A 23,160-nucleotide genomic window follows, 5' to 3' on the forward strand; every position below is an offset into this window, starting at 1 on the left:
GTGCGCGAGGCCTTGGCCTTGTCAGGCGCCATCGGATGCAAGCTCGGGGAGGATTTCCGGCGGATTTGAGGTTTCTTGGGGCAAGAAGGAGATAGGGGATCTGGAGCAAGGCGAAGGAAGGCAATGAAGGTGCTGCGGTGTGCGCCAGCCTTTCATCAGTCGGGCAGTTGTAGAGGCAGCATGGGGAAGCGGAGATGCCCACGTCCCATCAATCGCCACGCGTCAATCAAGGCCGCAGGCTGTTGGGGCCCGCGGCGCTCCTCACTTGCCCTTTGGCTTCGCCTCGAAGCCAAGTACGAGCGCACCTTGGGTCCGGGGGCAACTATCAGCGTCCTGGGAACGGGGGTACCCAGACTTGCCTACCTGCGGCCCAGGGTGTGGCTCCACCGGCGGCCTGGTATGGCCCATCTTCATCAACAACCACTCAAGACCCCCGCGAGGGGCCAAGCCTCGCGAGGCGGACTACACCAAGACCTCCCCTGGGGCGGCCTCGCTAGGCTGGCTCCTGAGGAGCTGAGATATCTATGCAAGGGGTGAAGGAAATATGCCCTAGAGGCAATAATAAAGTTATTATTTATTTCCTTATTTCATGATAAATTTTTATTATTCATGCTAGAATTGTATTAACCGGAAACATAATACTTGTGTGAATACATAGACAAACAGAGTGTCACTCGTATGCCTGTACTTGACTAGCTCGTTGATCAAAGATGGTTATGTTTCCTAGCCATAGACATGAGTTGTCATTTGATTAACGGGATCACATTATTAGGAGAATGATGTGATTGACTTGACCCATTCCGTTAGCTTAGCACTTGATCGTTTAGTATGTTGCTATTGCTTTCTTCATGACTTATACATGTTCCTATGACTATGAGATTATGCAACTCCCGTTTACCGGAGGAACACTTAGTGTGCTACCAAACGTCACAACGTAACTAGGTGATTATAAAGGTGCTCTACAGGTGTCTCCAAAGGTACTTGTTGGGTTGGCGTATTTCGAGATTAGGATTTGTCACTCCGATTGTCGGAGAGGTATCTCTAGGCCCTCTCGGCAATGCACATCACTTATGCCTTGCAAGCATTGCAACTAAAGAGTTTGTTGCAAGATAATGTATTATGGAACGAGTAAAGAGACTTGCCGGTAACGAGATTGAACTAGGTATTGAGATACCGACGATCGAATCTCGGGCAAGTAACATACCGATGACAAAGGGAACAACGTATGTTGTTATGCGGTCTGACCGATAAAGATCTTCGTAGAATATGTGGGAGCTAATATGAGCATCCAGGTTCCGCTATTGGTTATTGACCGGAGACGTGTCTCGGTCATGTCTACATAGTTCACGAACCCGTAGGGTCCGCACGCTTAACGTTACGATGACAGTTATATTATGAGTTTATATGTTTTGATGTACCGAAGGTTGTTCGGAGTCCCGGATGTGATCACGGACATGACGAGGAGTCTCGAAATGGTCGAGACATAAAGATTGATATATTGGACGACTATATTCGGACACCGGAAATGTTCCGGGTGATTTCGGAGAAAACCGGAGTGCCCGAGGGTTACCGGAACCCCCCCCCCCCCAGGGAGAAGTAATGGGCCTTATGGGCCTTAGTGGAGAGAGAGAGGGGCAGCCAGGAGGGGCCGCGCGCCCCCTCCCCCTCTGGTCCGAATTGGACTAGGAGAGGGGAGGCGGCGCCCCCTTTCCTTCTCCCTCTCCCCCTTCCTTTCCCCCTCCTAGTAGGAGTAGGAAAGAGGGGAGTCCTACTCCTACTAGGAGGACGACTCCTCCTCCTGGCGCGCCAACAAGGGCTGTCCGGCCTCCCCCTTGCTCCTTTATATACGGGGGCAGGGGGGCACCCCATAGATACAACAATTGATCTATTGATCTCTTAGCCATGTGCGGTGCCCCCCTCCACCATATTACACCTCGATAATATCGTAGCGGTGCTTAGGCGAAGCCCTGCGTTGGTAGAACATCATCATCGTCACCACGCCGTCGTGCTGACGAAACTCTCCCTCAACACTCGGCTGGATCGGAGTTCGAGGGACGTCATCGAGCTGAACGTGTGCTGAACTCGGAGGTGTCGTATGTTCGGTACTTGATCGGTCGGATTGTGAAGACGTACGACTACATCAACAGCGTTGTGTTAACGCTTCCGGTTTCGGTCTACGAGGGTACGTGGACAACACTCTCCCCTCTCGTTGCTATGCATCACCATGATCTTGCGTGTGCATAGGAAATTTTTTGAAATTACTACGTTCCCCAACAGTGGCATCCGAGCCTGGTTTTATGCGTTGATGTTATGCACGAGTAGAACACAAGTGAGTTGTGGGCGATATAAGTCATACTGCTTACCAGCATGTCATACTTTGGTTCGGCGGTATTGTGAGATGAAGCGGCCCGGACCGACATTACGCGTACGCTTACGCGAGACTGGTTTCACCGTTGCGAGCACTCGTTGCTTAAAGGTGACCGGCGGGTGTCTGACTCTCTCACTTTAGTTGAACCGAGTGGCTACGCCCGGTCCTTGCGAAGGTTAAAACAGCACCAACTTGACAAACTATCGTTGTGGTTTTTGATGCGTAGGTAAGAACGGTTCTTGCTAAGCCCGTAGCAGCCACGTAAAACTTGCAACAACAAAGTAGAGGACGTCTAACATGTTTTTGCAGGGCATGTTGTGATGTGATATGGTCAAGACATGATACTGAATTTTATTGTATGAGATGATCATGTTTTGTAACCGAGTTATCGGCAACTGGCAGGAGCCATATGGTTGTCGCTTTATTGTATGCAATGCAGTCGCCATGTAATTGTTTTACTTTATCACTAAGCGGTAGCGATAGTCGTAGAAGCAATAGTTGGCGAGACGACAACGATGCTTCGATGGAGATCAAGGTGTCACGCCGATGACGATGGTGATCATGACGGTGCTTCGGAGATGGAGATCACAAGCACAAGATGATGATGGCCATATCATATCACTTATATTGATTGCATGTGATGTTTATCTTTTATGCATCTTATCTTGCTTTGATTGACGGTAGCATTATAAGATGATCGTTCACTAAATTATCAAAGTATAAGTGTTCTCCCTGAGTATGCACCGTTGCGAAAGTTCTTCGTGCTGAGACACCACGTGATGATCGGGTGTGATAGGCTCTACGTTCAAATACAACGGGTGCAAAACAGTTGCACACGCGGAATACTCAGGTTAAACTTGACGAGCCTAGCATATAACAGATATGGCCTCGGAACACGGAGACCGAAAGGTCGAGCGTGAATCATATAGTAGATATGATCAACATAGTGATGTTCACCGTTGAAACTACTCCATCTCAAGTGATGATCGGACATGGTTTAGTTGATATGGATCACGTGATCACTTAGAGGATTAGAGGGATGTCTATCTAAGTGGGAGTTCTTAAGTAATATGATTAATTGAACTTGAATTTATCATGAACTTAGTACCTGATAGTATTTTGCTTGTCTATGTTAATTGTAGATAGATGGCCCGTGTTGTTGTTCCGTTGAATTTTAATGCGTTCCTTGAGAAAGCAAAGTTGAAAGATGATGGTAGCAATTACACGGACTGGGTCCGTAACTTGAGGATTATCCTCATTGCTGCACAGAAGAATTACGTCCTGGAAGCACCACTGGGTGCCAGGCCTACTGTAGGAGCAACACCAGATGTTATGAACGTCTGGCAGAGCAAAGCTGATGACTACTCGATAGTTCAGTGTGCCATGCTTTACAGCTTAGAACCGGGTCTTCAACGACGTTTTGAACGTCATGGAGCATATGAGATGTTCCAGGAGTTGAAGTTAATATTTCAAGCAAATGCCCGGATTGAGAGATATGAAGTCTCCAATAAGTTCTACAGCTGCAAGATGGAAGAGAATAGTTCTGTCAGTGAGCATATACTCAAAATGTCTGGGTATAACAATCACTTGATTCAACTGGGAGTTAATCTTCCGGATGATAGCATCGTTGACAGAATTCTTCAATCACTGCCACCAAGCTACAAGAGCTTCGTGATGAACTATAATATGCAAGGGATGGATAAGACGATTCCCGAGCTCTTCGCAATGCTAAAGGTTGCGGAGGTAGAAATCAAAAAAGGAGCATCAAGTGTTGATGGTCAATAAGACCACTAGTTTCAAGAAAAAGGGTAAAGGGAAGAAGAAGGGGAACTTCAAGAAGAACAGCAAACAAGTTGCTACTCAGGAGAAGAAACCCAAGTCTGGACCTAAGCCTGAGACTGAGTGCTTCTACTGCAAGCAGACTGGTCACTGGAAGCGGAACTGCCCCAAGTATTTGGCGGATAAGAAGGATGGCAAGGTGAACAAAGGTATATGTGATATACATCTTATTGATGTGTACCTTACTAATGCTCGTAGTAGCACCTAGGTATTTGATACTGGTTCTGTTGCTAATATTTGCAACTCGAAACAGGGGCTACGGATTAAGCGAAGATTGGCTAAGGACGAGGTGACGATGCGCGTGGGAAATGGTTCCAAAGTCGATGTGATTGCAGTCGGCACGCTACCTCTACATCTACCTTCGGGATTAGTTTTAGACCTAAATAATTGTTATTTGGTGCCAGCGTTAAGCATGAACATTATATCTGGATCTTGTTTGATGCGAGACGGTTATTCATTTAAATCAGAGAATAATGGTTGTTCTATTTATATGAGTAATATCTTTTATGGTCATGCACCCTTGAAGAGTGGTCTATTTTTGTTGAATCTCGATAGTAGTGATACACATATTCATAATATTGAAGCCAAAAGATGTAGAGTTGATAATGATAGTGCAACTTATTTGTGGCACTGCCGTTTAGGTCATATTGGTGTAAAGCGCATGAAGAAACTCCAAACTGATGGACTTTTGGAACCACTTGATTATGAATCACTTGGTACTTGCGAACCGTGCCTCATGGGCAAGATGACTAAAACACCGTTCTCCGGAACTATGGAGAGAGCAACAGATTTGTTGGAAATCATACATACAGATGTATGTGGTCCGATGAATATTGAGGCTCGTGGCGGATATCGTTATTTTCTCACCTTCACAGACGATTTGAGCAGATATGGGTATATCTACTTAATGAAACATAAGTCTGAAACATTTGAAAAGTCCAAAGAATTTCAGAGTGAAGTTGAAAATCATCATAACAAGAAAATAAAATTTCTACGATCTGATCGTGGAGGAGAATATTTGACTTACGAGTTTGGTCTTCATTTGAAACAATGCGGAATAGTTTCGCAACTCACGCCACCCGGAACACCACAGCGTAATGGTGTGTCCGAACATCGTAATCGTACTTTACTAGATATGGTGCGATCTATGATGTCTCTTACTGATTTATCGCTATCGTTTTGGGTTTATGCTTTAGAGACGGCTGCATTCATGTTAAATAGGGCACCATCAAAATCCGTTGAGACGACGCCTTATGAACTGTGGTTTAGCAAGAAACCAAAGTTGTCGTTTCTTAAAGTTTGGGGCTGCGATGCTTATGTGAAAAAACTTCAACCTGATAAGCTCGAAACCAAATCGGAGAAATGTGTCTTCATAGGATACCCAAAGGAGACTATTGGGTACACCTTCTGTCACAGATCCGAAGGCAAAACTTCTGTTGCTAAATTCGGAAATTTTCTGGAGAAGGAATTTCTCTCGAAAGAATTGAGTGGGAGGAAAGTAGAACTTGATGAGGTAACTGTACCTGCTCCCTTGTTGGAAAGTAGTTCATCACAGAAACAAGTTTCTGCGACACCTACACCAATTAGTGAGGAAGTTAATGATGATGATCATGAAACTTCAGATCAAGTTATTACTGAACCTCGTAGATCAACCAGAGTAAGATCCGCACCAGAGTGGTACGGTAATCCTGTTCTGGAGGTTATGTTACTAGACCATGACGAACCTACGAACTATGAAGAAGCGATGGTGAGCCCAGATTCCGCAAAATGGCTTGAGGCCATGAAATCCGAGATGGGATCCATGTATGAGAACAAACTATGGACTTTGGTTGACTTGCCCGATGATCGGCAAGCCATTGAAAATAAATGGATCTTCAAGAAGAAGACTGACGCTGATGGTAATGTTACTGTCTATAAAGCTCGACTTGTTGCGAAAGGTTTTCGACAAGTTCAAGGGATTGACTACGATGAGACCTTCTCACCCGTAGCGATGCTTAAGTCTGTCCAAATCATGTTAGCAATTGCCGCATTTTATGATTATGAAATTTGGCAAATGGATGTCAAAACTGCATTCCTGAATGGATTTCTGGAAGAAGAGTTGTATATGATGCAACCGGAAGGTTTTGTCGATCCAAAGGAAGCTAACAAAGTGTGCAAGCTCCAGCGATCCATTTATGGACTGGTGCAAGCCTCTCGGAGTTGGAATAAACGCTTTGATAGTGTGATCAAAGCATTTGGTTTTATACAGACTTTTGGAGAAGCCTGTATTTACAAGAAAGTGAGTGGGAGCTCTGTAGCATTTCTGATATTATATGTGGATGACATATTGCTGATTGGAAATGATATAGAATTTCTGGATAGCATAAAGGGATACTTGAATAAGAGTTTTTCAATGAAAGACCTCGGTGAAGCTGCGTATATATTGGGCATCAAGATTTATAGAGATAGATCAAGACGCTTAATTGGACTTTCACAAAGCACATACCTTGACAAAGCTTTGAAAAAGTTCAAAATGGATCAAGCAAAGAAAGGGTTCTTGCCTGTGTTACAAGGTGTGAAATTGAGTAAGACTCAATGCCCGACCACTGCAGAAGATAGAGAGAAGATGAAAGATGTTCCCTATGTTTCAGCCATAGGCTCTATCATGTATGCAATGCTGTGTACAAGACCTGATGTATGCCTTGCTATAAGTCTAGCAGGAAGGTACCAAAGTAATCCAGGAGTGGATCACTGGACAGCGGTCAAGAACATCCTGAAATAACTGAAAAGGACTAAGGATATGTTTCTCGTTAATGGAGGTGACAAAGAGCTCATCGTAAATGGTTACGTCGATGCAAGCTTTGACACTGATCCGGACCATTCTAAATCGCAAACCGGATACATGTTTACATTAAACGGTGGAGCTGTCAGTTGGTGCAGTTCTAAACAAAGCGTCGTGGCGGGATCTACGTGTGAAGCGGAGTACATAGCTGCTTCAGAAGCAGCAAATGAAGGAGTCTGGATGAAGGAGTTCATATCCGATCTAGGTGTCATACCTAGTGCATCGGGTCCAATGAAAATCTTTTGTGATAATACTGGTGCAATTGCCTTAGCAAAGGAATCCAGATTTCACAAGAGAACCAAGCACATCAAAAGACGCTTCAATTCCATCCGGGATTTAGTCCAGGTGGGAGACATAGAAATTTGCAAGATACATACGGATCTGAATGTTGCAGACCCGTTGACTAAGCCTCTTCCACGAGCAAAACATGATCAGCACCAAGGCTCCATGGGTGTAAGAATCATTACTGTGTAATCTAGATTATTGACTCTAGTGCAAGTGGGAGACTGAAGGAAATATGCCCTAGAGGCAATAATAAAGTTATTATTTATTTCCTTATTTCATGATAAATGTTTATTATTCAGGCTAGAATTGTATTAACCAGAAACATAATACCTGTGTGAATACATAGACACACAGAGTGTCACTAGTATGCCTCTACTTGACTAGCTCGTTGATCAAAGATGGTTATGTTTCCTAGCCATAGACATGAGTTGTCATTTGATTAACGGGATCACATTATTAGGAGAATGATGTGATTGACTTGACCCATTCCGTTAGCTTAGCACTTGATCGTTTAGTATGTTGCTATTGCTTTCTTGATGACTTATACATGTTCCTATGACTATGAGATTATGCAACTCCCGTTTACCGGAGGAACACTTTGTGTGCTACCAAACGTCACAACGTAACTAGGTGATTATAAAGGTGCTCTACAGGTGTCTCCGAAGGTACTTGTTGGGTTGGCGTATTTCGAGATTAGGATTTGTCACTCCGATTGTCGGAGAGGTATCTCTGGGCCCTCTCGGTAATGCACATCACTTAAGCCTTGCAAGCATTGCAACTAAGAGTTTGTTGCAAGATGATGTATTACGGAACGAGTAAAGAGACTTGCCGGTAACGAGATTGAACTAGGTATTGAGATACCGACGATCGAATCTCGGGCAAGTAACATACCGATGACAAAGGGAACAACCTATGTTGTTATGCGGTCTGACCGATAAAGATCTTCGTAGAATATGTGGGAGCCAATATGAGCTTCCAGGTTCCGCTATTGGTTATTGACCGGAGACGTGTCTCGGTCATGTCTACATAGTTCTCGAACCCGTAGGGTCCGCACGCTTAACGTTACGATGACAGTTATATTATGAGTTTATATGTTTTGATGTACCGAAGCTTGTTCAGAGTCCCGGATGTGATCACGGACATGACGAGGAGTCTCGAAATGGTCGAGACATAAAGATGGATATATTGGATGACTATATTCGGACACCGGAAATGTTCCGGGTGATTTCGGAGAAAACCGGAGTGCCGGAGGGTGACCGGAACCCCCCCCCCCCCCCGGGAGAAGTAATGGGCCTTATGGGCCTTAGTGGAGAGAGAGAGGGGCAGCCAGGAGGGGCCGCGCACCCCCTCCCCCTCTGGTCCGAATTGGACTAGGAGAGGGGGGGCGGCGCCCCCCTTTCCTTCTCCCTCTCCCCCTTCCTTTCCCCCTCCTAGTAGGAGTAGGAAAGAGGGGAGTCCTACTCCTACTAGGAGAAGGACTCCTCCTCCTGGCGCGCCAACAAGGGCCGGCCGGCCTCCCCCTTGCTCCTTTATATACGTGGGCAGGGGGCACCCCATAGATACAACAATTGATCTATTGATCTCTTAGCCGTGTGCGGTGCCCCCCTCCACCATATTACACCTCGATAATATCGTAGCGGTGCTTAGGCGAAGCCCTGCGTCGGTAGAACATCATCATCGTCACCACGCCGTCGTGCTGACGAAACTCTCCCTCAACACTCGGCTGGATCGGAGATCGAGGGACGTCATCGAGCTGAACGTGTGCTGAACTCGGAGGTGCCGTACGTTCGGTACTTGATCGGTCGGATTGTGAAGACGTACGACTACATCAACCGCGTTGTGTTAACGCTTCCGCTTTCGGTCTACGAGGGTATGTGGACAACACTCTCCCCTCTCGTTGCTATGCATCACCATGATCTTGCGTGTGCATAGGAAATTTTTTGAAATTACTACGTTCCCCAAAAAGGGGCACCTCGCGAGGAGCGCGTGACGTGAACCATGACGACCAAGGCCAGGCGGGCGCTAGTAGGCGCAGAATGCCCATTGCCTCTTCGGTGCTAAAGGGGCAAGCGCAGGCGAGGAGTCCCGAGGCGTAAGATAAAGGTTTCCATATCGGTGCAACAAGACCGAGACCGGTAGGACGGCAGGACGGAGGTCACCATGGAGCCCACAGCGGCGTCACCACCAGAGCCTTTGGCAGGCAAAGACCACCTTTTGTCAGGATAGCTTGTACTAGTTGTCTCCCTTCAAAATTGGCCGTTGTGGGATCCCTTCCCGCCTAATATTTGGGAAGAGGAACAGGGCCTCCATAAATAGGACTAGCCACCACCGTGGGAGGGGGATCATCTCATCTTGGACCGGATCCATTCCACCAAGGCCACATTACCATCTCATCGAGCTCTAGAACACCTCTCCTCTGGAGGTTGTTCATCCCTTTTACTGTTCATCCTCAGTCTACAAGGTAATCCACCACACCACACTAGAGTAGGGTATTACACCACAACGGTGGCCCAAACCAGTATAAACTCTCATGTCTCTTGTTCCTTGGGTTCGGCATGCTAGGCCTTGAGATCGTTGCGAGAGCAAGCTAGGAAGAGAGAGAGATCTTCCTGCGCAACCCGGTGTTCGAACCTAAAGGGTTTGCCGGAACCCAGAATCCGACAGCCCCGGCGCCGGCACCACTGGCTTCCCCGGCAGACCCCGTCCACTCGGCGAACTCCCTCTCCTCTGCGGCCACGCCGGCTTCGTCCTCCACAGTGCCAAGGTCGCCGGCCTCCTCGGCAAGTGCCGCCTCCTCCGCCCGAGCGGCAATATACGCCAGCTCTTCCGCGGTGGTGTCGCGGATGAGCAGTGGCTCATCGCGAACGTACCTCTCCGACAAGTTCTTGAAGAATGCCTGCCCGAGCTCCGCCTTTCACTCGGCCCAGGTTGGATCGAGGCCGCGCGCATTGAAGACCGGCATCATGGCGATGAGGGCGGTCTGGCAGGAGTTGTTGCTCAGTGGGACCACCCCCGCTGGCAACCCGAACAGGGACTTGCCGGCCTTGACAGCCTTGCCGGTCTTCTCGGCCTTGCCGGTCTTCTCGACCTTGCCGGCCTCATCAACCTTGAGTTGGAAAAGCCTCTGGCAAAGATGGGCATGCTGTAGCACCATGAAGTTGTGGTTCAGGCCGGGGCAGAGCCTCATGATATCGGCCGCATTCATGAAATCTCAGGCCGGCCTCCCCTTATTATGCAGCGAGGCAATCCGGCGGCGGATGAACTTAGCCCCGATCATCACGAGGGTGATCCCAGCCAAGGTGAGGCGAAGGATCCGGGTGGTGGCAACCGTGAGCTTCTTGTCATCGACATCGAGCTCGCCCCAGTCCTTGCGGCGGACCGACGGCCACCGACGGACCCGGCAGAACTCCTGCGGATCAATTTCCTTGATCTAGCACCACCGCCCCCTCCAATCATCCCACCTCTCCTTCTGGGCACCCTCCGGGTATGTGCCCCTGCTCTGGGACCTCGAGATCCAGGTAATGCAGCCTGAAATGGCGCCCCCTGGCTGGATGCGAGGGGTGAAGTAATGGCGGAAGAGCGCCGTGCTGGGGTACACTCCGGCGGAGCCCTCACAGAGGTGGGCGAAGAAGGCCATGCACGCCATGGCGTTCGGCGTGAAACCCAGAAGGTGGAAGCCGTAGGTGTGCATGATGTCATTGAAGAAATCGGAGAAAGGGGGCAGAGCTCGCAAGAGAAATAATCGACAAAGAAGGGATACCGGTTGGGACCGGCCTCGGCGAAGGAGGCGGGAACGATGCGCGTGGCAGGATGCCCCGACGTCTCCCTTCCCCACAGGGGCCTGAACTTCTCCTTGAGGAGGAGCGCGTCGACCGTCGAGGTAAATACGGCGTACTGCGTCCGCAGCTCCACCAACTCGTTCTCCAGCACCTCCTTCCCACCGGCGTCCTTAGCCACTCGCTTGCCCGCCTCCTTCCCTCCATCATCCTTGGCCGCACCCTTGCCCTTGCTTGTCTTGGGCGCCATGGCGGCTGAGAGGGGATGAGGAATCAAGCGCAATGGGGGCGCGGCGGCGGCGAGCAGAGGCGAGAGCTTCGATTTGTGCTTGAAGAATAAGAGGGGAACGGCGGTTCCAAGATTAGAAAAGGCGCAGAGGGTAAATGAGCAGTGCCCCTGCAGTTTCCTCTTTTTTTATGGGGAAGGTGCGGGCCGCCTCTTTAATATTCACTGCGGGGTGACGCAAGCATGCTACGGCCACTCCACGCACGACCTCCACGTCACGCACTCAATGCAGATCGTGGGGAAGCGCAACTGGTGAAGATGTTACTACAGTAAAAACTCTGCCACACATGCCCGTGCACCGTTCTGGGCCTGGCCCAACAACGCTTCGCGCTTATGTGTGGCCAGGGCCCGGGGGCTCCTGTCAGTGTACAAAAGTAGGGGCCTTTCTGCACCCCTTTACTTGTGCACGGGCAGTCGAAGCCGCACTTGCGGCCGGGCTTGGCGGGGCAGAGGAAGGGGATGTACAAGGCTGCCAAGGCAGCACTCAAGCCAGAAGCATGAAGAGCAAGGGGGCAAGGTGGATTCCCCCCGGCAAGACCCTTGCCAGGGCGGCCTACACAGCCGCGGCAAGAGCCTTGCCGGGGCGACTTGCCCAACACCAGCAAGGCCGCCACCCTTGAGCCTGAGAGTACTGACACAGTCAACAAAACATCAAGACGAAGGCTCAGGGGCGCCTGCGTGGTGGCATGCAGATCTTTGTGGAGACCGAAGACCTGCAAATCTAGATGGGAACCAGAAGACGAAGACCCAACGAAGACCCCCGGCAAGATCCTTCCGGGACGGCCACGAGACCCCCGGCAAGATCCTTGCCGGGGGCGCCCACAAGACCCCGGCAAGGCCCTTGCCGGGGGCATCTCCGGAGCCACAACCAGGCCCACACCTGCCAAGGTTTTGCTGTCCCACGGCCGTTCCGACGCGGCAACCAGCCTGCCAAACTAGGCACGCACCTATGTGGCAGCAAGCAACCCCTAGGCCAACCAGTCAAGCACCTGCATGGTGGCATGCAGATCTTCGTGAAGACCCTGCCATCGCACCAGCATAGTAGCCAGCCAGCCAGCGTGGTGTTGCATGCCTCATCAGCTTGGACACGCGTCGAAGCAAGGCGAGGCGGCGACGGACGGGACGAGCTTCGTTGTCGTCCCCGATAAAGCAAGAGGACACGTAGGTGGCGCATTAAATGTGTTTGTCCCATGATGTCAGGGATAGACTTGTACACTGTAGATGCTTTCCACCTCCTGTGTTCCACTGTGGCGACCCTTTTGACATATAAAATGAGGCCCGAGGCGTACTAAAGAAGGATTCGGGCTTTTTGGACTTGGCATGCACCGCAGCTAGTTCAAGAGCTCAAGAACACCAAATATACACCAAAGTAGGACTTGGGTATTACTAATCGTTTGCGGCCTGAACCTGGGTAAAAAATCCCCTCGTGCTAATCTTTTAGACCTGCTCTTTGCGCAGCTCCACGCCCCGCCAACCGTAGTAGGGATTCCCTGTGATCCCATAGGTGTCATTGTCCCCGACATCTTTGGCGCACCAAGTGGGGGGCGCAAGCTGTGAAAATATGGTCTGGAAGTTAGCGCATCGATTTGTTCATCATGACGGCCTCGACGGAGAGGGCGGCCCCAACGGTCAGCTCATCTGGAACCAGAAGACGAAGACCTTGCCGGGGACAGACAAAGACCCCTGGAAAGATCCTTGCTGGGACGGCTACGAGAACCCCGGCAAGATCCTTGCCGGGGGCGCCCACAAGACCCCGGCAAGGCCCTTGTCGGGGGCATCTGCGAGCCACAAACAGGCCCACACCTACCAAAGTTTCGTTGTCCCACGGCCGTTCCGACGCGGCAACCAACCTGCCAAACTAGGCACGCACCTACGTGGCAGCAAGCAACCCCTAGGCCAACCAGTCAAGCACCTGCATGGTGGCATGCAGATCTTCGTGAAGACCCTGCCACCGCACCAGCACAGCAGCCAGCCAGCGTGGCGCTGCATGCCTCGTCAGCTTGGACGCGCGTTGAAGCAAGGCGAGGCGATGACGAATGGGACGAGCTTTGTTGCCGTCCCCGATAAAGCAAGAGGACGCGTAGGTGGCACATTAAATGCATTTGTCTCACGATGTCAGGGATAGGCTTGTACACTGTAGATGCTTTCCACCTCCTGTGTGCCACTGTGGCGACCCCTTTGACATATAAAAGGAGCCCAAGGCATACTGAGGAAGGATTCGGGCTTTTTGGACCGGGCAAGCACCGCAGCTAGTTCAAGAGCTCAAGAACACCAAATATACACCAAAGCAGGACTAGGGTATTACGCATCATTTGCGGCCCGAACCTGGGTAAAAAAAACCTCGTGCTGATCTTTTAGACCCGCTCTTTGCGCAGCTCCGCGCCCCGCCAACCGTAGTAGGGATTCCCTGTGATCCCATAGGTGTCATTGTCCCTGACAATATTCCTTTTCTATTAAAGGAATAACCCTTAAATCCCTAGGTTGTGAAGCAACCTACATTTATGTCACTCCCAAAATTCCCGAATAATTGAAATAAATTGTTTGGGTCATATCTTCCTCAAATATGTCAAAATCCTTCCTTGGCATCATCAAAGATAATTCACAAATATTCCATTTCTAATTCTGCCCTAAGTGGTGGTTTGAGAAGGAAGTGTCATTTATCTGTGCTTGCAAACTTTTTGGACATCTTTTCCTGTCCATATCATTGCCCTGCTCCAAAATTCAACTCAATTTGCCTAGTAAATATTCCTGAGCAATTTTTCAAAGTTCCTGTCTGAGGGAAGTCATTGTGAAGGAAGTACTAGCTAGGCACATCCAAATGAGTTGAAATTTTGCAAGATCCTTCATATGATCAAATCTTCACCCTCCACCATATTTGAGCTCATGTAACTCATTTATGTGAGCCCAGCTCCAAATCTTAGTTTTTGGTCAGATTTTTTGTTTGTGAAGCAACCATATTTTATATTGCTTCATTTAAGAAGAACATTTTCCAGGGCATTCTCCTATCCATATCAACTCTCTCCACCAAGTTTTGGCTCAATCCATTACTCCATTTGCCCTGTGCATTTTTTCCAAAATTCTGTCCAGAGAGATGCTTTGTGAAGCAAGTGCTATTTTGGTTCATCCAAATGGCATGAAACTTTTTGAGCATCTTCATATCTTCAAATAATTGGACCATGCCCAATTTCAGCTCACCTTGCATCTTCATGTGAGTGCATCATCCAAATCTCTAATTTTGACCAGTGGGTCACTTTCTACAGCAACCCCCATCTAAACCCCTCCTCTTAAGCTGATTTTTGGTGATCAGCATCACCTTAGTATGTGATAATCACCAGACAAATCACTTCCTTCATTCCCAAGCTTTTGTCCCCTCTAGACAGCACAAGCCTTTGAACTCAGGGCACTAAGGTCCATCCACTAGACATGGTCCGCCCAGCCAAAACGAGCAATTTGCTCCAGTGCCCGTGGTGATCATGCTTGCATCATGGTTAATTGTGTGCTCTGGCTCATTCTTACCCCTGTTCCCGTCGTTTCCCTCGTCGTCTCGACCTCAAACCATGTCCTGGAGATCCCCGGTGATCGACTGCTTCATCCTGCATCGCTGCTCCACCCTGCATCGTTGTGGTGTGGTCGCCATCGCCGCGCTCGTGCCGCGCCCAGCCTCTGTCCACCATTAGTGCACTACTCAAGCTCGCTTGTGATGCTCTAGAACCCTTCCCGCGGCCTTTTTAAGGCGTGCACGAGCCCTCCGCACCTCACTCACTCCTCCCCCGCCTCTCTTGTCCACCGGAATGGTCTCATCTCGCCGGAGTTCGCGTCATCCTCCATGGCCGCCTCGGTCTCGGCTTGAGTCCGGCCACCTCAGGCCTCCCCTCCTCCTCCTACCACGTCCACCGCACTCCCCACTCCTCCTCGGTTCACCCCACCCCTCTAGACCTCGCCGGAGCAGCCCGCATCGCCGGTGTCTTCCACCTCCTGCCGCCTCATTTCCTCTACGGGTCGCCGTCTGTCGCTGCCGTTCCAGGCCGCCCCAGCGTCTCTGCTGCCTCTGAATGGGTGCGGCCTGGCCCCGCAGTCCCGCCGGTGCCCTCGGCCGGGCCAGGGATCTCCGGAGCCTGCCGGCCCCTTGGCCACTTCCCTGTCCTGCTCCTCCTCTGTTCACGAGGGGAACAGAGGCGCCGGGAAGAAGACGATCTAGTCGGCCCCCTCCTCCTGCCGCATGGACCCCGCCTGTAAGCCTCTCCCACCCCTGGTCTACGTGTATAAGTGGAAACGTATTTCCTCGAAATACGCTTTCTAAGTCGGAAAGCGTAATATGCTTCTATTGTAGCTAATAATACGCTTTCTCTTGTACAAAACGCAATCTCCTCAAAGGCGTTTTCTATTTTCAGCCTCCAGGGACCCGTTGGTGATGAAAATATTCATAGATTAGTCCTTTTTCTTACACACCTCATAACTTCACAACCGTAACTCCGATTGAGGTGAAACCAACGCTCACGTATTCGTCTTGTCGAGCTCTTTCTATTGGTAACATTTTCAATAGGTGGTCCCATAGTGAAAATGACCATTTTTCCCTTGCCTCTAATTAGCCCCCTCCGAGAGAGAACCGTCCGGCGTTTCGTTCCGCGGCTTCACTACACTTCTTCCCTGAGTCTCCGTCACCCACAGGCAAGCCACACCAACCACTTTCATGATAGCCATGCCGTAGCCATTGTTTCTACGTGATTATTTAATAAAAGTTTGCCCGTTATCTGCTTGCTTGTTTGCTACTACTATCGTTGTTTCGGTTATGTTCGTGGATTCATGGTCACCTTCATGCTATGTTCCGATGCATCTTGGTATCTTGTACTACTTGCTAGTATCATGTTCATATGTCTTGCTTGGTAGTAGTAGTACATGCTGGTAGTAGTGATGTTCAGTCTTATGCATGTTTACCGTATGTTATCAAGTATCGTTGCTATGCATGTTACTTTGCATCTAGTTGGTAACATGCTTACTTGGTAGTGTTCTTACTATGTTCTTGAATGGTTTTTAAGTATGATGCTCATAGTCATGCTATGCTCATGTGTAGTGTTATGCTTATACTCGTCAGGATGCCATGCTCAGTTGGATATATGTTTCATTGTGGTTATGATCGATGATTATGTTGCACCTCCATGCTTATGTTGATATCATGCTCATGCATTGTAGTTGCATCATGTGATTTTAATATGGCTCAGCTTATTGCATTCAAGTTCAGCAGGATAATAATGAACTTGAACAACTGTTGGCTGAGTCATGGCGCCACTGAATCGAGCTGACCAGTGCAACCACACTTGCCTTTCTGGGAAGGACCTAACTGGGTCTATTGTCATGCCTCTCGCCGGTGCCTCCAACGAGGGAAGGTTATGGGCACGCGTTACCCTGATCAAGTAGGCGGACATAAACCTTGTGTTCCTGTTGTTGATGTAAGGATCCTTGTTCCCATTTGGGACCGTTTATGTTTTTCCACGACGGTGGTCGTTGATGCCTTTGGTAGGCACGGGACCACCCATGACTTAGCCCAAATGGGAGTTGGTCGGAGTGGCCGGGAGAGTGTCATGGCAGTAGATCGATTTTGTCGGAACGTCGTTGGTCCACACGTATGGGAGTGCGAGGCCATGGGTTCCATGGTGTGGGTACAGTGTGCTAACCTCTGCAGAGTGTGTGTTTAAATCTATCAATAGCCGTGCCCGCGGATATGGGCCCAGTTCGTAGTCGGTCACACTATGAGCCAAGCGCCCGCGGATATGGGCCGAGTTCGTAGTCGGTCACACTATGATCCAACAATAATAATAACTTGATTAATAATAACCCCGGTTCGATGATGAGAAAGAGGTTGGTTGTGATCGCGAGAAGATCACGGAGGTATCGTGGATACTGATGTTGGTAAGTTGATGCATGAGATGGTTACGAGGTAACCGCCGAATAAGAATAAGTTGGTGCATGCGAATGTTAACTTGTTGCATGTAGTATCATCATGTTCATATGCTCATTCCATGCTAAAGTTGTATCATGTTCAGTTGTTCATGCCATGTTGTTCTACTAGTATCTTGTTCATGATTGCTTTAACCTGCTAATGCCATGTTTTGTTTGTCTTGATTGCTTTTGGTTAATTGTGAGCTTGCAACTACATTCAATGTACTGACCTGGCATGTCATGCCAGTTTGCAGGTCATGCCTGATTGCTTGCTTGTTTGGTGTGGTTCCTGTGGTCAGGAGCCAGGATAAACATTCCAGCCAGAGTCCCTGCGGATTGGAGTCCATCACCATCGTCATTGTTCCGCTGCTAGAATTATTCCGCTGCCAGTACAGGTTCTGCTACCTCGAGTTGTTATGTTGCTTGCATAGAGCAACTGTGGTTGGTGTAGCGTTGCCGTGGTGGTGTTATTCATTGTAATATCGGAGACCTTGTATTCATATTCGTGCTGTAATAGAGAACTGGTTTGTTCTATGCTAAGTAGTGTCGTATTCCAGAAGACTTCACCTCGATCTCTGGGCTGGAATACGGGGCGTTCCGGTTTCTCTGAGTCGGGGTACCATAGAAAAGTTTGGTCAGTTTAGTTGTCGAGTTGAACTGTTTGTATAAATTAAGAACGACTGCTTAATCTTTGAATGAAATCTATGCTTAATTACTGAATTTTAGTTGAAAAAATTAGTAGTACCAGTGATTTTTAGCTGCATATTTTGACAAATCGCAGTGCTACAAGCATTGACAAATAGCAATGTTACTAGATCAACAAATGTCAATCTTTCCAATTTGACAAATGGCAACATACCCAATATGACAGATGCAAATCTTACCAAATTGTTTGTACGTGGTTGCACACGGGTCATCCAAAACAACCGTTTGTGTTGAAGGGATGCACAAATCCCGCGCTACGATTTTTCCCTCGACTTTAGGGGGAAGACCATAACTCTCACCTTGCATACGGGTGTTCTATCTAAAACATTTGCGATCTAGAGCTGCAGAAATCCTACTCGGCACATTTTCTTTCGGCTTCCTGGGGAAGCTGTCAGTTTACATACGGGTGTTCTAACTAAAACGTTTGCGATCAAGAGCTGCACAAATCCTGTTCGACACATTTTCCCTTGGCTTCCTGGGGAAGCTGTCAGTTTGCATACGGGTGTTCTAACTAAAACATTTGCGAAGAGTGTTTTATATTTAAAAACCATATTAAACTGCGGCTTCGGCGCCATTAATGGAGAGGATGCGAGCAAGGCGGACGGCCATGGAAGTCAAAGGGCTCGCTTCCTGGTGAGCCTGTGCAACGTACAGCTCGCACGCTTCCCGATGAACCTCCGCATTGGAGTACAGCTCGCACGCCTCCCGTTTAGTCAAGCACTCAAGCACCTATGCGCACGGCACCTCCTAGCCATTAAAAGAGTGAGTCGTGGCGCCACGTGAATGGTTAACAGAACGCACACCGTTTAAATTATACAAAATGTTTGAGATGTTACAGTGGCAGTTATTTGTTTCAAAATGCCTTTGTTGGCTGTTATTCGAGTGCGTCTTCTCTCAAAATGGACACGAAAAATACCACAGCATGTCAGGTGCCATTCCATGATAGCATGCCAACTTTCATGAATTTCAGACGAGTTTTGGATTTAATAGAATTTAAAAACAAAGTATCACAATGTTTTGCCGGCAATCAACACTGCCCTGGTCTTTGAAATTCATTCCCATTTCTTGCATGGGACCTAAGCATGCGCCCAAGGACACATATTTGATTTTTCAACCAATTTATATGCACTAGAGCATGTGCATGTAGTTCAAATTTGAATTATGCACATAAAATGCCTAGAAAACCCAGTTAATGTATAAAAATGTCCAAACGAACCCCGAAAAATTCCAAAATTTAACACAACTCATGTTTTTCTATGTTGACACTAGAAAATTTTGAAAGCAATAAGAGGCAATGGATATCGTTTCGTCCCCAAAGGTGGCATGTTCCCTACCTAAACCATCACACTTGTTGTGAGAAGCTCTGGTTTGTGAGAAGCTTATACCCAAACCTGCCCCAAATGGGACAAAAAAATTACCACGGTATATTGATGCCGCTCCAATATAGCATGCCAAGTTTCATGAATGTCAGACGAGTTTTGGATTTACTAGAATTTAAAAAGTAGGCATCTCAATGTTTGCGGCCAAGTGATGGTGGCAGGGTGTTTGGCATTCATTCCCATTTCTTGCATGGGACCAAAGCATGCAACCAAGGACACAGATTTGATTTTTCAACCAATTTATATGCACTGGAGCATGTGCATGTAGTTCAAATTTGAATTATGCACATAAAATGCCTAGAAAACCAAGTTCATGTATAAAACTATCCAAACGAACCCTGAAAAATTCCAAAATTTAACACAACACTCCTCTTGTTCTATGTTGACCCTGGAAAAAATTTGAAAGCAATAATAGGCAACAGATATCGTTTCATCCCCAAAGGCGGCACGTTCCCTACCGAAACCATCACGCTTGTTGTGAGAAGCTCTGGTTTGTGAGAAGCTTATACCCAAACCTGCCCCAAATGAGACATGAAATTTACCATGGCATGTTGATGCCGCTCCATGATAGCATGCCAAGTTTCATGAATTTCAGACGAGTTTTGGATTTACTAGAATTTAAAAACCAGGTATCTCAATGTTTGCGGCCGAGTGACGGTGGCAGGGTGTATGACATTCATTCCCATTTCTTGCATGGGACCTAAGCATGCAACCAAGGATACATATTTGATTTTTCAACCAACTTATATGCACTGGAGCATGTGCATGTAGCTCAAATTTGAATTATGCACATAAAATGCCTAGAAAACCCAGTTAATGTATAAAACTGTCCAAACGAACCCTGAAAAATTACAAAATTTAACACAACACTCCTGTTGTTCTATGTTGACATGGTAACCAGGTGTGTTGTAGTCTCCTTTGCGTACCCAAATTGTCCAGTGACATGGATGATGTGACACCCAAGTTTTTTATTTGGATTTTTCAAAAGATTTTTATTTGACTTGAGGGGAGTGATTTAAAATTTTCCTTTAAGAGAACTCTCCCTCTCAAATATTTTTTTATGGCAAAAGTTTTATTTGGATTCACCCAAGATCTGTCTTTGGTCTTGGAGGTTCTTGCTTTTCATTTGGACTCAAGACCAAATGTTTTTCTTTTGGAGAAAACAACTTTTAAAAATCTTTTTGGAAATGCACTATGGCTTTTGGAAAACTCCTTTGCCACTTTCAACAATTCCTTCTTGCCATGGCCTTAGTGCAAATCCTCTCTCCTAACCCTTCCCTCACCTTTGGATCATGATCTGCATCAAATCCAGCAAGTTGGACCTCCCCATGTGATCATTTCCATTTGAATCTTATTCAAACAAATTTCTGTCTTCTATCCTACTACTTGGAGATTTACAAAGGAACTCCATTTTCTGTTTTGAATTTTGCCCCCAAACCAACTCTCCTCCCTAGTCCTTTGAACCCTCAACCAAGATCCATGAAGATCCACTGGTCTTCAGTTCAAAATTTTCAAACTACACTTGCTGCAAGTTTGGACCAGATTTGTCAAATTTGGTGAAATTCATTCAAAACCTTCTCCAAAAATTCCAAGTAAAATCAGGCAGCCTCTGGGTGCATTGAGTGGTCATCTCACCAAGTTACAGCTCCAGAAAAATTCATCTCATTGCAAAATCTCTCTGTCAAACACCTGCAGTGCATGGTCATGTCAAGTTCAGAAAGTTCAGAGATTCAGTCAGTGGCCTGCTGTCATTTTCTTCAGAGAAGGACGTCGATCTTGCCAGTGCCTCTGCGTCGCCTTGCTCCTCGTCCCCTCCCCTTGTTCCTGAACCGCATGAACGCCTGGCGGCTTGTGGGCGTCGGCGACGAGCAGCAGAAGGTGCGCCGCCCCGTGACCGACGCCGGCGGCGGCTTTGCGGGCGCCAGCGGGAGACACGGCGCCGACGACGCCACCCAGCGCCGCCCAAACCACCGGAGCTCGCCGCGTGGCCATCCACTCCCCCGAACACGCTGACCACCCTCGTCGTGAACCGCAGGGCGCAGAGCACGCTCTCTGCCGCCGTCGAGCCCGTGCGGTCACCACACCGTGGACCGACGCCATTACGCCAAGACCATCTCCGTTTAGCTGTAAAACGGCTCCAGTAACCTCCACTGATGCTGCCTGGCCGCTCAAACCCCCTGCTAATCCACTGCTCCGCCGTAATCGCTCACCGGAGATTCTCCATTCACGGCCACCCCGTCGATCCGCCTATAAATAGAGGCCCCGAGCTTCAACTCGAGCACCCACCAGCCCTGCACTCCCCCTAGAGCACGCCTAGCCACTGGAAGAGCCCCGAGGAGGTCTCCTTCCTCGACTCCGGCCGCCGCGACCCGCCACGGGATCCAGCCCGATTCGCCCCTGTGTGTGCTCCTCCGCCTCCATTCTCTTACCAGTAGCTTCACCATGCATCCCTCTTTCTGACCCGCACTTCAATTTGAAGCTTGCAGCCCTCCACCGGAGTTCCCCATCCTCACCCGAGCCGCCGTCCGCCGGAGAAAGTGTCGCCGTCGACGTGGTGCTCCCCGTTGGACGAGTCCACCACCACCGACGCGGAAGAGGACGCTGAAGCTCTTGGTACCCTCCGTTTCTCCTAACTCGCCGTGGTTCGACGCCGGCGTCCACCGCAGTCTTCGGGCGCCGGCGAGCTTTTCAAACCTGACATATGGACCCCGCGTGTCAGCCTCTGTTTTATTCCACCTCGAACCGTTTTCTGTTGACGCCTTCGGGAAAATACGTTTTCTCCTTTGCGCTTGCGCATTCCCAATCGAACCGTTTTCTGTTTTCTCAGTTAAAACCCTGGAACTTTTATGTTTCATTACAGATAAGTCCCTAGACAGAAACCTTTATAACTTTTTAATAAAAAGGAATTTTTGAGTGATTCTTTTTCTGACAATCTTCAAATTTTGTCTAGTTTTTTATGGGATTTATTTGAAAAATATTTGGAAAAGTTTCTGTGCATCCATTGGTTTTCACGTTAGTACCCGTTTCGTGATTGCCGTAGGTTCCGGAAGAGGTGACGGAGCCGCGAACTTCGCCGAGCTAGACTCCGACTTCTCCGAACCAGGCAAGCATGTTTTGAACATTTGATATGATAGGTGTTTTGCATGTTTTCGTGAAAGTTTGTGCGTGGCATATGAGTGTCGGTAAATAACTCGTTGCTTGTAAGGCAACGACCCGGTTGTTCCAAAGTTGCGATGACCTCTGATAAGAGGTGTCCTAATCATGTGGTGACATGAAGGGCAGCAAGGTGGTACTATTGTAGCATACCAGCCTTGCGTCATCCGACTTTCTTCGACGTTAACGTGGTTGGAGCCACGTTATCGTTCTTTTCCCGCATGTTCCAAAGTTGCGATGATCTCTGATGAGAGATGGCCTAATCATGTGGTGACATGAAGGGCAGCAAGGTGGTACTGTTGTAGCATACCAGCCCTGCGTCATCCGACTTTCTCCGACGTTAACGTGGTTAGAGCCACGTTATCGTTCTTTCCCCCTCCCGTGCTACCACATGTCTCATTGCCAGGATGCGGTTTAGTAAGTTGGTAACCTCTTTCCGTGTACACACCAAACAGAGAGGCCGGGATGATGGTACCTTGGCCCAGGATTAAAGCCAGTCATCCGGTCAGGGGGCATGGGTGTTTCCGGTTGGGACCGAGAGGGGGGGCACCCCCTTAGAGCGCGCGTATAGAAATTTGATCCCATGCTACGCGAGGTTGTAGCCTCCCCGT

The sequence above is a fragment of the Triticum aestivum genome, chromosome 2D (assembly GCF_018294505.1).
Source record: "Triticum aestivum cultivar Chinese Spring chromosome 2D, IWGSC CS RefSeq v2.1, whole genome shotgun sequence".
NCBI classification, from domain to species: Eukaryota; Viridiplantae; Streptophyta; class Magnoliopsida; order Poales; family Poaceae; genus Triticum; species Triticum aestivum.